The sequence below is a fragment of the Equus caballus genome, chromosome 19 (assembly GCF_041296265.1).
Source record: "Equus caballus isolate H_3958 breed thoroughbred chromosome 19, TB-T2T, whole genome shotgun sequence".
NCBI classification, from domain to species: Eukaryota; Metazoa; Chordata; class Mammalia; order Perissodactyla; family Equidae; genus Equus; species Equus caballus.
Window position 1 is genome coordinate 65,861,464 of NC_091702.1, and position 14,264 is coordinate 65,875,727.

The 14,264-nt window shown below is 42.5% G+C and overlaps 1 long non-coding RNA gene across 6 annotated transcripts in view; it reads left to right on the forward strand.

The window, feature by feature from the left end:
* The window catches only part of LOC106781985 (uncharacterized), a 327,364-nt gene that overhangs the window by 88,096 nt on the left and 225,004 nt on the right, over nt 1-14,264 (forward strand). The window lies entirely within an intron of this gene.

Below are 14,264 nucleotides of genomic sequence, written 5' to 3' on the forward strand. Positions count from 1 at the left end.
CCACCAAGATCAAGGGGCGAATACGGGGATTACAGAGAGAGGCCAGTGTAAAAACCCTAAGATATTACGGAATGAGTTCTCAAGATTTCCTCCCCCTTAACTTTGAAACTTAACTCATCAAAAAAAAAAAAAAAGAAAGAGGGTATTGCTTTTCTTTCTTGGCTCTTGAAAACGTAACAGCACAAGCTGCGGAGAGTAGAATTGTTGAATTTTTAGGAGTGGGATAGACACCCATATTTTAGTAATAAGGAAACTGAGGGCCACAGAGGTTAAGGCCCTGTCTAAGGTCATCCAGCCAAACTATCTCAAAAACCTGAAAATTTTCAGAGACAAGAGCATTGGCCTGGCTAAAACGGAGGGGATGAGATTTTCTTTAATTTTGAGAGCTTAAGAACATCGGCGTGTGCAGTTGCCTTGGGGGTGAAGATGTGCATATTGGTTACGTCTGCATGTCCTTCGAAACACTCCCGTGCACATGGGCACAAGCCACAAGTAACCCTGACTGTGAGATGCACAGGAGACGAGCTCCGTGTTCCCGTGACTTAATTTTAAATCCCATATCCCATTTAGGTTCTACTTTTAGCTGTATTGCCCCCCGCCCAACACATGCGAACTGAGTCAATGCAGATACAAGTCGGGTAAGACAATAGCCGAGTGCTTTCATCAGCATTCCTCCACCTTTGTAATGTGTTGTCTATAACAACAAAAACCTGGAAACACCCTATTTATTCATTGCACGGAGACTTTAAAAAATGAATTATGACAAGCTCTCCAATGTACATTAAGTGAAAAAGAAACCAAAGGAAGAATAATATGTATATTATGCTTGTGGGCATTTAAAAATATTCATGTATATGTATGGAAATTTTCCACAAGTATGTAAAAAACAATTGACGGGGCCATCTCTGTGCAGAGGGACTGCAGGTATGGGGCAAGAGAGAGGCTCACTTTTTATTCTGTATCATTTGTTTATCATATGCTTATTGAGTTTTCACATTTAAAAATAATGACACACGCATTGCCTATAACACATTTCCTGTTAAGGGCCTTTAAGTGAAGTATGGGAAATGGAGCTAATTTTCTCTCTCTCTCAATTGTTTTTCTTTTGGTTGCTGTGCTTAGTCTTTTGTCTGTCTGCTTTCAGATCCATTTCTCTCTTTCCCTGAATTTGCATTTACGGGAGAGGATGCCATGTGAACTCCATTCCCAGGTTCTCTTGCCAGTTGGCTTCCAATAAGTTTGGCCTGTGGGAGGCAGAAGAAAGATAATGGCTGAAGATGCTAGGGTGCTTCTCCCTACCTCTCTGCTCCTGGTGGCTTCTCTGGCTGAGTCTCCTCTGTAGCTCCAGCTCCCTCCATGGTCCTGGCTTCCAGTAGGCAGTTCTGTCAGAGCTCCAGTTTCATTGAGGGGCCCAGGTCCTGGACTCCAGGAGCGCCATTGCCAGCCTAGGGACCTTAGCAGCTTTGTGCTATCACTGATTTTTAGGCACACTTTCCCCTCGTTGCTTTTTCAGCTATTCTCAAACCTCCACAACTAGTTCTTCTATTAAATTCTCTACATTTAATTATATGTCAGGACTCTCTCTTGCTAGCTGGCCCCAACAAAGTTGCTATTGAAAATGAGATTTTCCATCTCCCATGTTTTCAAGTCAGTTATTAATTGTATATAGGACAGAAATTAATTTTATGTATGAATGTTCTTTGTAACCTTATTTATTTCCTGATTTTCCTTTTGAAGCTATTTCTGAAGACTAACCTGGTGGCCTTGCCTGGGAAGTGGAACCAAGAACCCTCGAGGTCTCAGTCTCCTGATCTAGCTATTTCAGTTTTGATTTCCTTTTTGACTCAAGTTGTTTGAGAACGTTTCATTTCTGGATGTATTATCATTAATTTTTAAATTATTTTTTATTGAGATATAATTGACATATAACAGTGTATAAGTATCAGGTGTACAACATATTGGTTAATTCTTATTATAAATTGCTTGTGTCATGACTTCGTGGTTAGAAAATGTTGCCTATGTGATTTCACTGTGGGGGACTTGAGATTTTCATCAGGGGCAATTACACTGCCTGCTTTAATATATTTTCCATGCATCTTTAAAAGATGCTTCCTTTGATTTTATTTGTGTGTGTATATATATATATTATCCATGGTATTAATTATGGTACTTCCTTTTACTCTATATCACCTGTCAAGGACTGTGTATATGTTTCTACTACTATTCATTTATGTCTATTTCTTCTTGGTTGTTTTAGTTTTTGTTTTATGTATTTTGATTTATTATTTGGTGCTTAGAGATTCAGGACAGTTAGATCTTTGTTATATACTCCATCATTATGAAGTCCCCTTCTTAGACTAATTTAACACTTTTTGTCCTGAATTCAAAATGTGTTCTTTATTAACATGACCTGAGAATGTTTCCCGCTGATATAACTTTAATTTTTTTCTAATTTGTTTCTTTTCTTCATGGAGAACATCATTTATCTACGTGTGGGAACTTATTTGTTTGCCTTCCATATCCGTTTTCATTTCTCTTTAATTATTTTCTCTAATAATTTATAGGCCTTTACTCGTTCATTTTACTTAATTTTCTCACTTCTGACCTCCATAAGTCAGTCTGTCTTTTTGGTGGAATCCATTCTAAAAATTTTCTCTTCTAAAATGGATTTTATTTCTGAAAGTCATATTTATTTCTTCTATTTCCTTGCTGAATTCTGCCAGCTCACTTTTAATATCCTTCTATTGCTTTATTTTTTCTTCTTTGAGCTATTCTGTCTTGTTCTAAATACTTTTTTCAAAAAGACTGTTTTCTTTAATTTTTTCAATGTCACTGAAAAGGATTTGAAGAAATCATCTATTCCTTCTATAATTGCTGCGCATGATTTTTGTCTGCCTCTTTTACATTACTTTCTTACTTTTTTCTTGTAGCATCTATAAATGTTGGTTTTATGCCAGCCCTTTTCTGATACTTTTCGCATCTGTAAATGGGGCCATTCTTTCAAGAACAGCGATGCGCTGAACAGCAGCCTGAGAAGGGCTGGGGGCGTCAGCTGGGGCAGCAGATGCTTCATTATGCTGATGCTGTCTCAATTTTCTTTCTAAAATTTCTGCCGGGGGACAGAGTTTCGTGCACTTCCCTCAGGGCTATGCCCATTCAGTTTGCTTATTTTGCAGTGGAACAATGTGTGGGGAATTTGTGTTTATTAGTTTTACTTTGCCAGTTTTGAACAGCAACTGAAAAACAGCAACTGATTGTCACTCACCGCCTCTCTCTGCTGTATTGCCAGCCTCCTAGTTCAAAGACAGGATGTCTGCCTCATTCCTTGTTCCGTCCCACATTGCCTGTCACTCTCCACAACTTGCTGTTTCAAATAAGAAATCACTGGCCAGGCGCCTTCAGGCTGTGTCTCCTTCCTTTGTGGAATTCCATGCCCTGCCTGAGGTCTCTTAAGGTATGCATCTATTATGCTCAATTGAATCCAAATCTTACTGTGTTCCTCATAGTCTTTGGTTTGGTATTAGAGTAGCTAATATCATTTAAAATGGAATTTCCTTCTTTGTGTTGCTTCTTTTCAGCCACTTTCAGAGAAGAGAACAGAGGTAGAAGCACCTTTATTTTGCAATCTCTAGCTGTATGTCTGTAGGCCCGAGATTGTCAGACTTGTTGTAACACAGATGGCTGGGCCCACCCCCAGAATTTCTGATTCAGTAGGTCCCGGGTGGGGTCCTGGACTCTGCATTTCCAACAAGTTCCCAGCTGATGTTGATGCTGCTGGACCATAGACCACGCTTCAAGAATCGCGGCTCTAAGCTGTTTATTTAATAGACGAGCCATCTCTAGACATCCCTAGTAGGAGTCGGATTTGAATCCCATGTCATGAATGTCAGTTGGAATTGTGCTTAATTCTTTTTGCAAAAAGGGAAGTAGGTATATGTTTGGTGATATTACTGTGTAAAGACTTTCTGAAAGTTTCAGTGAAAATGTTTACAGCTGTTGACTCAGTGGGAACAGTTCTGTTCATTTTTTCCTCAAATGGTTGAGCTGGGTCTTGTTTCCACTTGGCCTCAAGTTTTCTAACTGTAGTTAGTGTATGGTCTTTGCTGCTCACAGGTTACATAAACAGGCATTTTCTGGCCTTAACTTCTATCCGTAGTTTTAGCCCTGAGCTACCCAGCAGATCTCTGACATATTGCACTGAGCTTTACCATGTAGCTAAAAGTATACTACCTGAATGCTTTTCATACTGGCCAATGTGTTTCTAGGTTTCACATTTTGATGGCTTTTTCATCTCTTTCTCAATTGCCCTTCCTTCCCCAGGGAATGACAGAAATTAACCCAGTAAATGCCATATTTCATGCAGCAGAAAGCCCGAACACATTTGGAACTATATGATTTAGGTTCATCTGGAGAAAACTATAGGTTTGATAGAGATAATGAATTTTTTTCTTTTTTTTTTTGCTGAGGAAGATTAGCCCTGAGCCAACATCTGTTGCCCATCTTCCTCTTTTTTTGCTTGAGGAAGATTACCCCCGAGCTAACATGTGTGCCAGTCTTCCTCTATTTTATATGTGAGTCGCCACCACAACATGGCAGACTAGTGGTGTAGGTCCTTGCCTGGATGTAGGTCTGTGCCTGGGATCCAAACCTATGAACCTGGGCCGCCAAAGTGGAGTGTGCCAAACTTAACCACTATGCCACGGGGCCAGCCTGAGATAATGAAGTTTTTGATTACACAATAATAAAACCTCTGCAGCTGTAATAAACCTTAATTGGGTGAATGACTCATTTAAAACTTGAAAATTCAGAAACTGCATCTGGGGAAATAATCTAATGTTTCGTTTGTGGTCCATGGTCACCTCTTTCAGTGGCATTGTTTCTGCTGCCTCCCAATTGCAAACTGCTGTACACACAGAGTTCAAACCTGAACCTACACTGGGAGCCGAAGGATAATTCCAGCCTTTGTTGATCTACACCAGAAATGCCCATCTGTTACAAGGGGGAGCTCTGATGACTGGAAAGTATTATAATCCCCTTTCAGAAAAATGTAATGCTGCTGATTAGAGGAGGGCAGAGTGGGTTCTTAATTTCAGCAGAGGTTCCAGCAGCATTTATTGAGTTTAAAGTGAGTTCAGAGCCATGTGCCTGGGAAAGCTATTTGAAGATTTGCACAGTCGTCAGAAGATCCCAAGGAGAAGGACGACATGGCACATTCACACTTCTCTTCCTTTACAATCGTTGTCTAATATGCACAGCCGACGACCATGTATGTAACTGTAACTGATTTCCAGAAATACTCATTAAGATCAAGAAGAAAAAGAATTAGGAATAAAGTAGGAAGCTTGCTTTAAAAAATCAGCCAAAACAAATGGGAAAAAATGTTGGTTAAACAACAAGATACCTGTCAGTCCTTCCAAAATGTTATTGTTCTTGTGGGGCTTGACCCCCAGTTATGATGTAGTCTGGGTGTGAGTGCTGGCACGTGTTTCCGCCATGGACTTCCTCTACTCCCTGGCCAGCCGCCACACCCTCCCACCCCAACAAGGCAGAGACTCTTTCCCCTCTTATGTAGGGAAAAGCCCTTGTTGCAGTCGATTGAATTGGAGGCTAAAGGTGCGCAGTCATGGGGTGGTCACACCTCCTTCAACTGCAGAACTTTCCTGGTGTGTCATTTCCACCGTGTGTCCTCTGCGTTTCCAGGAGGGCCTCTGACTTCCCGGAACTTGGCTGTAGCATCTCTGCTGGCACCCGGCGAAGCCTGAGCGTGGAGATTCAGCTGCCTTGCATCCCGACCTGCATATTTTCTTTTCTCAGTTGTGACCTTATCTAATAGAATTCTGTGTATTTTCCCCCATTCAGAATGCACTACTATTAATAATAGCAATGGTTTTACTTATTATTTATTATCTTTAACTTTCATAACAATTTTCGTAGTACGGGTCTTAACGGGAAGAATGGGCTTACTCGGAGTTGGTAAGTAGGCCCTGCTGTGGTTTTCCAAACACCCCCATCCATGCTGCATGATGGAGATTGAGCGCACAGAAACCCACTCAATAGAAAGCTGTCTGCATTCAGGAGCTTAACTGTGTGCAAGTGAGCGGCCGTGGAGCTCAGGGTGGAACAGTTGACTCCACGCAGTGGCTGACCGCCTGGAAAAGCCCGCTGTCCTGACAGATCTCGGAGATTGGACCAGGGGAGGAGAAAGCGGATTTAGCTTGGCATGTGAGGCTGCCGATTGAAAACATTTCAAGTATGCAACCTAGACTTGTTTTTCCCCCCAAAAAAGGACTAATATGGAAATCTAGGCTCATAGAGACCCCTCCGGAAGTTCCTCACATTACTCTGAGTATCATTGTTTCTCACAAGCTAAATGTACATGCAGCTAAGGAATAAAGCATCCTAGCTATGTGTTTGTTAAAGATTATGCCTTCATTGGAATTTTACAGCATCAAAGGGACAATAATAACAAAAAAAAGAATTCTTTCAACGAAAGTGCAGGTACTGGTTAGTGAGTGTTAACTCACAATTAACTGTCTAGAGAAAAAGTAGGACCAACTGGCTTTCCAAGGCCTGATGTCCATGCTACTGTATTTAATTAACACAGCCAGGAGTTATAAGTATCGATGCCTTCATTAAAAAAATACTAGAAAAGTCCCCCAGGAAAAAGGAAGTCAGAGCATTTCATGAAGGCCTTGCAAAATAGAAATATAAAAGCAATTATTACACCCATGAACCCAGAATTAGTTTCTCTGTTCCCAGATCCTTCTGCTTTGTAGTACTTCTCACAGCAAGAAATTTTGGCAATAGGAACATTTGTTTACAGTAAATATACTTAGAATTTTTCCGTAGAACTCAGGTTTTTATGAAAAAATGAATAGAAAACAAATAGCAACAAAAACCTAAAAGAGAATCAAGAATAGTAAAAGATTAATTGACTTCTTCTAATCCCCATGGCTAAAGTAAATGTGATTTTTAAGTGAATGTCGGACGTGTTGATATTACCTGAACCTCAGTGTTCACTCCGAGGCTGCTGGGGGAGGGGTGAGGACAGAGGCTCAGCCTCCCTGCCTCCCCACCTGACCTGGCTTCTCCCTTCCTTGGACCATGGCACTCTGGACGCGGAGCTGTATTAGCATTTACTACTCGTATTGGCGTATTGACGTGTTCGTCTCTCTCAGTGGCAGGAATACATGGAGGTCAGAGGCTGAATCTCACATAACTTCCCATAGTGTCCTCCTCCTACTCAGTACTTATTGCTGCTAAGGAACTTTTTTCATCTCTTGACCTCCCCGTCATGTTTTTGTTTCCGGGTGTGGGGAAGATGAGGGCAGGCTGAGGAAGGGCAGGAGGAAGCAGTGTGATGAGGTCGTGCTCATCAGGGGTTAGGGGACTGTTTTCAATTCCTGGCATTAGAGAAGTGAGGACCAAAGACCTGGCTCTTGGAGTTTTGGAGATTCCGGCTGGCAGAGCTTCCTTGGAGCGCAGGTGGCAAGTGAGGCAGAGTTGGAGAGGAGTGCTCCTGCGCCCCACAGGCAGGCAGGAAGCTGTGGGGACTTGGGGAGGCAGCTCCCTGGACGGGCGTGGTGGCGTTCTCAGGGTTAGCACTGTCAGAAGCGAGGCTTCTTGGGCCTGAGGATGTGCTTCCCAGGATGTCAGGCTGCAGCTTTAAGCAAGTGAACTTCCCCTGGAAGCTCCTAGGAAGCTCCTGGCCACTCCAGGCTCTTGCTTTCCCAGAGTAGGGGCCGAGTAGAGACAGCTTGCAACAGAGAAGCTCAGATGGATCAGCCAGCCATGGACTGCTCCTGTCTTTGCTGTGAGAAGTGACATGTTGGGGCACTGTCCTGAGGGGCTGGATTGTTCTGATTACAGGAAGAGCCAAGAGAATCTGCAGTGGAGGTAGGGGGATGTCACGGCCAGTGTCATCCAGACTTGCTTCTGTTCTGGAGTAAATGATGAAGAAGCAAAAAGACCTAGATAGTGATGTCTACAGAGAGCAACAGGGAACCCTTAGAGGCAGCAGGAAGAAAGAGTTCTCTCTTTCCCGCCCTCCCCTCGTCTTCTCTCTCCTCCTCTTACTTCCTCTCAGGGTTTTGGTTTCTACAAAGCCTGTGTGCGGGGTAATAGAAAACAGTGAGTTACAACCGTGTGAACTTTGATTTAACGTATTTACATTAGTCAATATCTAACCAGGAAAATAGAAACTATTTAAAGTATTTAAAATAGGGGGAATTTAGGGCGAATTGGTTATATATGTGATGGAAGACCAGAGAAACCCAAAAGGAGATCAAATGGCAACCCAGAGATTAGCAATAAAGGAAGCCATGACAAGAGAGACGAAGGGAGGGTATTTTTCATTATTGAGATATAATTGACATGTATCCCTGTATAAGGTGTACAAAGTGTTCATGGGATCCATTTCTATATTGTAATGAGATTTCTGTGAGATCCCGGGAGGTGGTGTCAGGCCGTGGCACTCAGCACTGCAGTGGCCTTTCCTGCTATGAAGCCATGTAGGATGTGCAGTCTGAGGCAGAAGGGCAGGTGGGAATGCCCAGGCTTTTCCTTTTCTCCTGCTCTCCCCTCTCCCTATAAGTTGCCTCTCCTTGGCTGAGGCCAGAGCTGTCCAGGAGCTCCGGGAATGCAGCCTGCAGGGGGCAGCACGTCCTTGTTACAGAGCAGCCCGAGGGGCAGGAGAGGAAGCCATAGGACCAAGGGCCAGCCAGTCCCCTCTTCTTATAGGAGCCTCTGGGTGATATGATGGAGGAAAACGTGTGCGTGTGTTGTGGGGGGTGGGGTGGGGTCTGAAATTGAGAGAAATTCTTAACTTTCCTGTCAGAAGAGTTGAAGTTTATGTTGGCTTGATATTCAACTTTCGGACTAAAGGATCATATTCAACGTAAATTCATTTCACAGACTTTAGTAAACATTAGAATTTGCCACCAGTTCAGATGAGTTTGTCTGGACTGTATTCTAAGTGAGTAGTAGCAGGCAGAATTTTATTCTAAAATGTACAACAGCCAGACCCTTCAGTCAAGTGGCACTCAATCTTGACAGTGAAATGGTAATACTCATTTCTCATTATAGTTATCATGGAAGAATTGAACTTAGAGCAGATGCGTTTAATTTATTCACGATGTCACCAGATGTGGGCAAACTTGTTTGAATAAAATACAAATTGACTTAAAGGTTTAACGTAAAAATCAACAATTAAAGAGCTGAAAATGATTAATTAACCTTTTTTTCTTTTTCATTTTGATGTGTCTCTTGCGTTTTCTGTTTTCAGCTAAGAGAGACAGTACTGAAATGTCATTAAAAAAATGTTGATTTTGCAGTATTTCTCTGCCCTTGGGAACAGGAAATACCTAGAATTCTGCTAGTGAGATGGTTCTTAGGAACTTTCTCGTGTGATTTTTATAATGAAGAGGATTAAATGTGTTTGGATGACTCCAGCATTGAGAACTTTGTCACTCTGATGCTCCAGACCCATTGACATTTCCCCCAAATGCTCCCTCTTCCATATGTTAGGGGATTACTTTTAAGATCAAGTAATGAATATAATGGAGTCTGTGCTGTTTTTGGATTTCAGACTCCTTGTGAATGTGAAATAGATTAAATAGAGGACACTTGAGAAGTAATAAATTCCAACAATAATATCAACGGGTGTGACAAAGAGACCAGGCAAGTGACTTTTCGACAGCGTTAAAGTGATATTGGCATTTCCTTCTCTTTGGGAGGAGAGAAGCTGGGCCTGGGAGGAGGCGACAGTCAGTTCTCCGAAGCCTCTCGGATACCTACACAGCTTTTTGGCCTGTCATCTGAGCTGTGGAACTGATTTAGCAATAAAGTTCACAAAATAGTGTTACATAAAGGCCAAATTGAAAAACGATGCTGTTTTCATGTCTTCCTTGAATCATGGGAAAGAATCACTTCTTTTCTTAGTGTTTAGTTTCTTGAGATCTATGTCGTGTGTTTACATTACCATAGCTATAGATAATTGGATTGGCTTAGTCAACACCTGAGAAGAAAAAAAATGGGCTAATATTCACTGAGTGCCCCCGTGTTCTGGTCCCTGCGGGGTGCGTGCCAATGCTTAGGGGGATGAGCAGGCATGTTCAGTCGACAAATGGATGGCTTGCCTGTTGCGGCCATGGGCTGCACTCGGTTGTCAGCACTGATGTGAGTGAGGGAGAATGGCAGTCATGTCCCAATAAAGTTGGAGTAGACTTTGGAGTCGAGTGGACTGTTGCCTGTTTATTCTCAAATCTGTTCCCCGAACTTCCCTTGTTCCCCCTCTGTGTCGCAGAGAAACTGTCCTTGTTATTCCCAATACTTCTTCACCAATCAGCTTCTTCCCAGGAGTGGCTCTGGGAGGCACTGGCAGGAGATAGGAAGGTGGAGGAAGGAGTAATCCAGGGTACTAATCTCCACCTGTCTCTGCTTTGGGGGTGTCTTCAGTAGTAACTGTCTCTTGTGATGCTCTGGCTCCTGCCAGATAGTTTGTTCTTCCACAGCCCAAACTCCCACTGTCCAAGCCTTCTGGGTTCTGGCTTCTACCATGTCTTCTGCTCCTGACTTCCTCCCCATGTCTGTCGAGCTCTGGGGATGCAGCCTCCTGCAGTTGGAAATTCCTGGTTGCCTCCTCTTCCAGTGTTTGCTCTTTGGGCCCTTCTAACGCTTTGTGACAGATATCCTGCAGTAAACTTGGTAAACTCCTTCTATTGAATGACTAGATCCAGGCGTGGGTCTCCTGGTTGCACCATGAATGATGCTGAGCCTGAGAGATGTAGATTAAAGCCTATGTTTGACTCACCATGAGCAAGACCTTTGGGCAAGTCATTTAACTCCAAGGATGTTCCTACAACCGTACTGTGGGGTTAGCACTGACTCAGAAAATTGTAATGGAGGTTAAAGGGCATTCCTAGCATGGCACCTGGCACAACGCAAGCATCCTATGATCCTGTCTTAAGCCTATGATTTAAAAACCAGGGCACTGCTCTCTAAACTCTCTAATACAGAGAATCCTAGAGAAACAAGAAAAGCATCATGATTGTATGAGTAAAACATCCATTTAAGAGGGTGTGTGGGTTGTTGGAAAGGTCATGGAATACAAATTGGAGTTGTTTGGACATAATGTCTATGGAGAAGAGCAAACTGTCTGAGAGAAAAAGATGAGACTAGGGTGTATTCCAGGCAAAGGGTCAACTGGGAGACTAAGTTGGCTCCAAGACCTAAGGCGTGACTATGGAACAAGAAGAGTGGGCAGTGAGTTGTTACAAAAGCTGAGGGCACATGAGGATGTGTTCTGGCTGTGGGAACCTTCTTTGGATTCACGCTCCCAAAACATCAACGGAGAACGCTCCCAGGTGTAAAAGAAAGCCATGTTGCTTGTCCCTTGTTGCTTCACAGTTTTGCTAATCCTCATGGAACATGATGTCAGAGCTGTTCTGTGACACATTTGGTGATTGGAAATGGGCAGCTGTTTTAAGCAGAGGAAGCCTGTATACTTACTTCAGTTCATGGAACCATATCCAAGGAAAATGCTAGGTAGTCATCCAAAGCTTATTGATTTAGATACGTTCTTAACCTCTTTCTTATCCTGGAAATGTCATATGGGGAAGTATAGTTTATCAATGTGTTAGACATGAGATTTATGATATAATGGATCCCTTCGCTAGGGTTGTGATGGAAAAACATTTTGGTTACCTTTAGTAAAAGTAGTCAGAGTGTGACAGGAACTTAGAGAATGGCAGGTGCTCAATTAGTGCTTGTTGGATTAAATGTGTATTAAATAAAAATATTGGCAACATGAAATGGCACATTTTGCAAAAATTTAATGACACAATCACACAGAAACAACACACTGGATTAAGAAATAACGGATGTGAGACTATAAAATGTGATACAATTGTAAGATATTATTCTAAAAATATCTTGTGTAATATAGCAAGAGTTGTTGGCATTAAATCATGAATCATAATTTGAATCTTGTAAAGAAGGGAGTGTCAGGTATTTGCGTCTCTGATTTATATCTCAGTAAATCCTGGTACAGTCTAGTGGGCCCAGAAAATACAAATCCGAAGCAGACTTGAGTCTGCTTTTGATGATAGTATATCTGCGTGGAATAAGAACAACCCAGCTGAAAGGTATTATGACAGACTTTATTATCTATACAACGACACCTGGCTGAGTCTTGCTCTGCAGAGGACTTGCTCTTCATCTGGCCACTGAGAGCAGGAGACCCCACCTGGCCCTCTCCCATGTCAGCTCATGGTCTCTTCAGGCTAAATCTATCCTCAGGCTAAACCTGGCACCAGGAGATGGCACATGCACTTGCCTTGAGTCCAGTGCTTGACAAGGGAACCCCGTTCTTGGTGTATAGGGACGGGTAGGACCTACTTCTCTCAGCCCCTGTGAGGGACACCTGTTCCCTTCGCTATTGGGGATCCTGGAAGAAACTTCCTTCTGTATTATAATTATCATGAGGGTACATTCTTCAAGAATATTGGGAATACTTGGGGATATAGATTTAGAGATAAAGGCATGGAAACTTGACATCAAAAGAAAAATTCCAGCGGTTCAGTCTTGTTTACACTGTAGTCGAAGTTAATAACACTTAGTTCACCACAGGCTCAGGAAATCTTCCTTTAAGTGGACTTACACTTCTTCATAGAACTTTTTTGCTAATTCTCCCAGCCTTACCTTTTTCAATATTCCAAATAAACTTTCATTAAAAGGGGGGATAATTTAATATGCTGCCTAGATACAGCTATTGTTTTTTGCTGGGGGAAGAACACACAAAGTCCTAAGTGGAAACGGAATGGTGTTCCTTTCAAATATACCAATACGCTGGGATTGTTACTTTCGATAAATAAATGCAATTTCAAATAGCCACTCTGAATATTCTAAAATGCTCAAAGACTCTTTGGAACCATTGATAGAAAATTAATTTGTGGTTTATTCAAATTACTCCACGTGAGGAGAAAATAACCCATTAAATGAACAGAAACTAATTTCTTAATGTTTCTCGTTTGCCTCATTGCTTTCCCAAGGAATAAATAATAAACCATCAAATAGAAAGTTCATGAAAGATCCAGGCATGCTTATGGCCACAGGGCTGCCTTCCACGCTCTCAAAGCTTTACAGCTTCCCTTTTGAACCCATCGCCTGTAACGCTCCATCATTATCAACATGAACACAACAGTCTCCCATCCCCGACTGTGTTTGCCTGCTCCTACTCTTGCTTCTTCTATCTTCCTCCCTCTGCCCTCCTCCCTCCCGTCTCCTCCTCTGCCTTCCTTTTTCAACAAAAGCATCTTCATTACGCGTTTTCTGGACATAGCGTACCGTGGATTCAGAGGTGGGCTGTAAACAGTACATTGAACGAATGAAGTGGGTTTTAGAAATTAGAGTTTGTTGAAGAGAGTCTTTAGGGAGAAGGGATAGTGGAGGAATGTTCAAGAAACAGTGAGTCCATCAGTGTGGCTGGAGTGAAAAGAAGTAGGGGAGATAATGAGGGGCAGGTTGTTGGGGGCAGATTGTGAAAGCCCTTGAGCACCACGCTTGCATTTCCTTCTGTAGGCAGTGGAGAACTCTCAGTGGTTTCCAGATACAAATGTATGCTAAAGAGTGATTTGGGAAGATAAACAAATTAGTTAAAGTGTAGGTCCAGCTGGTCTAAGAGAGACCAACAGTCAAAGTGGCTTAAATAAGATTAAAGTTTATTTCTCAGTCTATTAACAGTCTAGGCTTAAGCAGTCTGGACTGCTAGGTTGGTTCCACAGAGTTGGGACTCCAGGACCCTTCCTTCTTGTTGCTTCACCATCCCCAGGGCTTGTCCTTGTCTGCATGGTCTGTGACAGCTTGCCTCCACTTTCACATGTCTGCTATGGAAAAGGGGGCTGCGGAGGGCAGGTGCCCAACTAAAATACTAACATAGAGGTTCTATTAGTATAAAAAGGAATGCTAGGGAACAGTGTCAAACATGGAAGGCAGCAATATGTAGAATATACTAGCATGGAGTGTCTGGCTTTGTCCCTTTAAATTCTCTAACGATCCGAGAGCACCGGCTTCCATATCAGCTTCCATTTCCCTGGGGGGACAGTTAGACTGTTCCTTGGAGAGATTCTGGTAACCAGGAGATGCAGAATGGTGCAGGGAAGACGCAGACTCAGTGTCAAGGGAATTAGGTTTAAGTCTCAGCTGACACATTGCGTGACTTTGGGAAGCTTACCTAAACTTAATGGATCTCAGTTTTACTGTCTGTG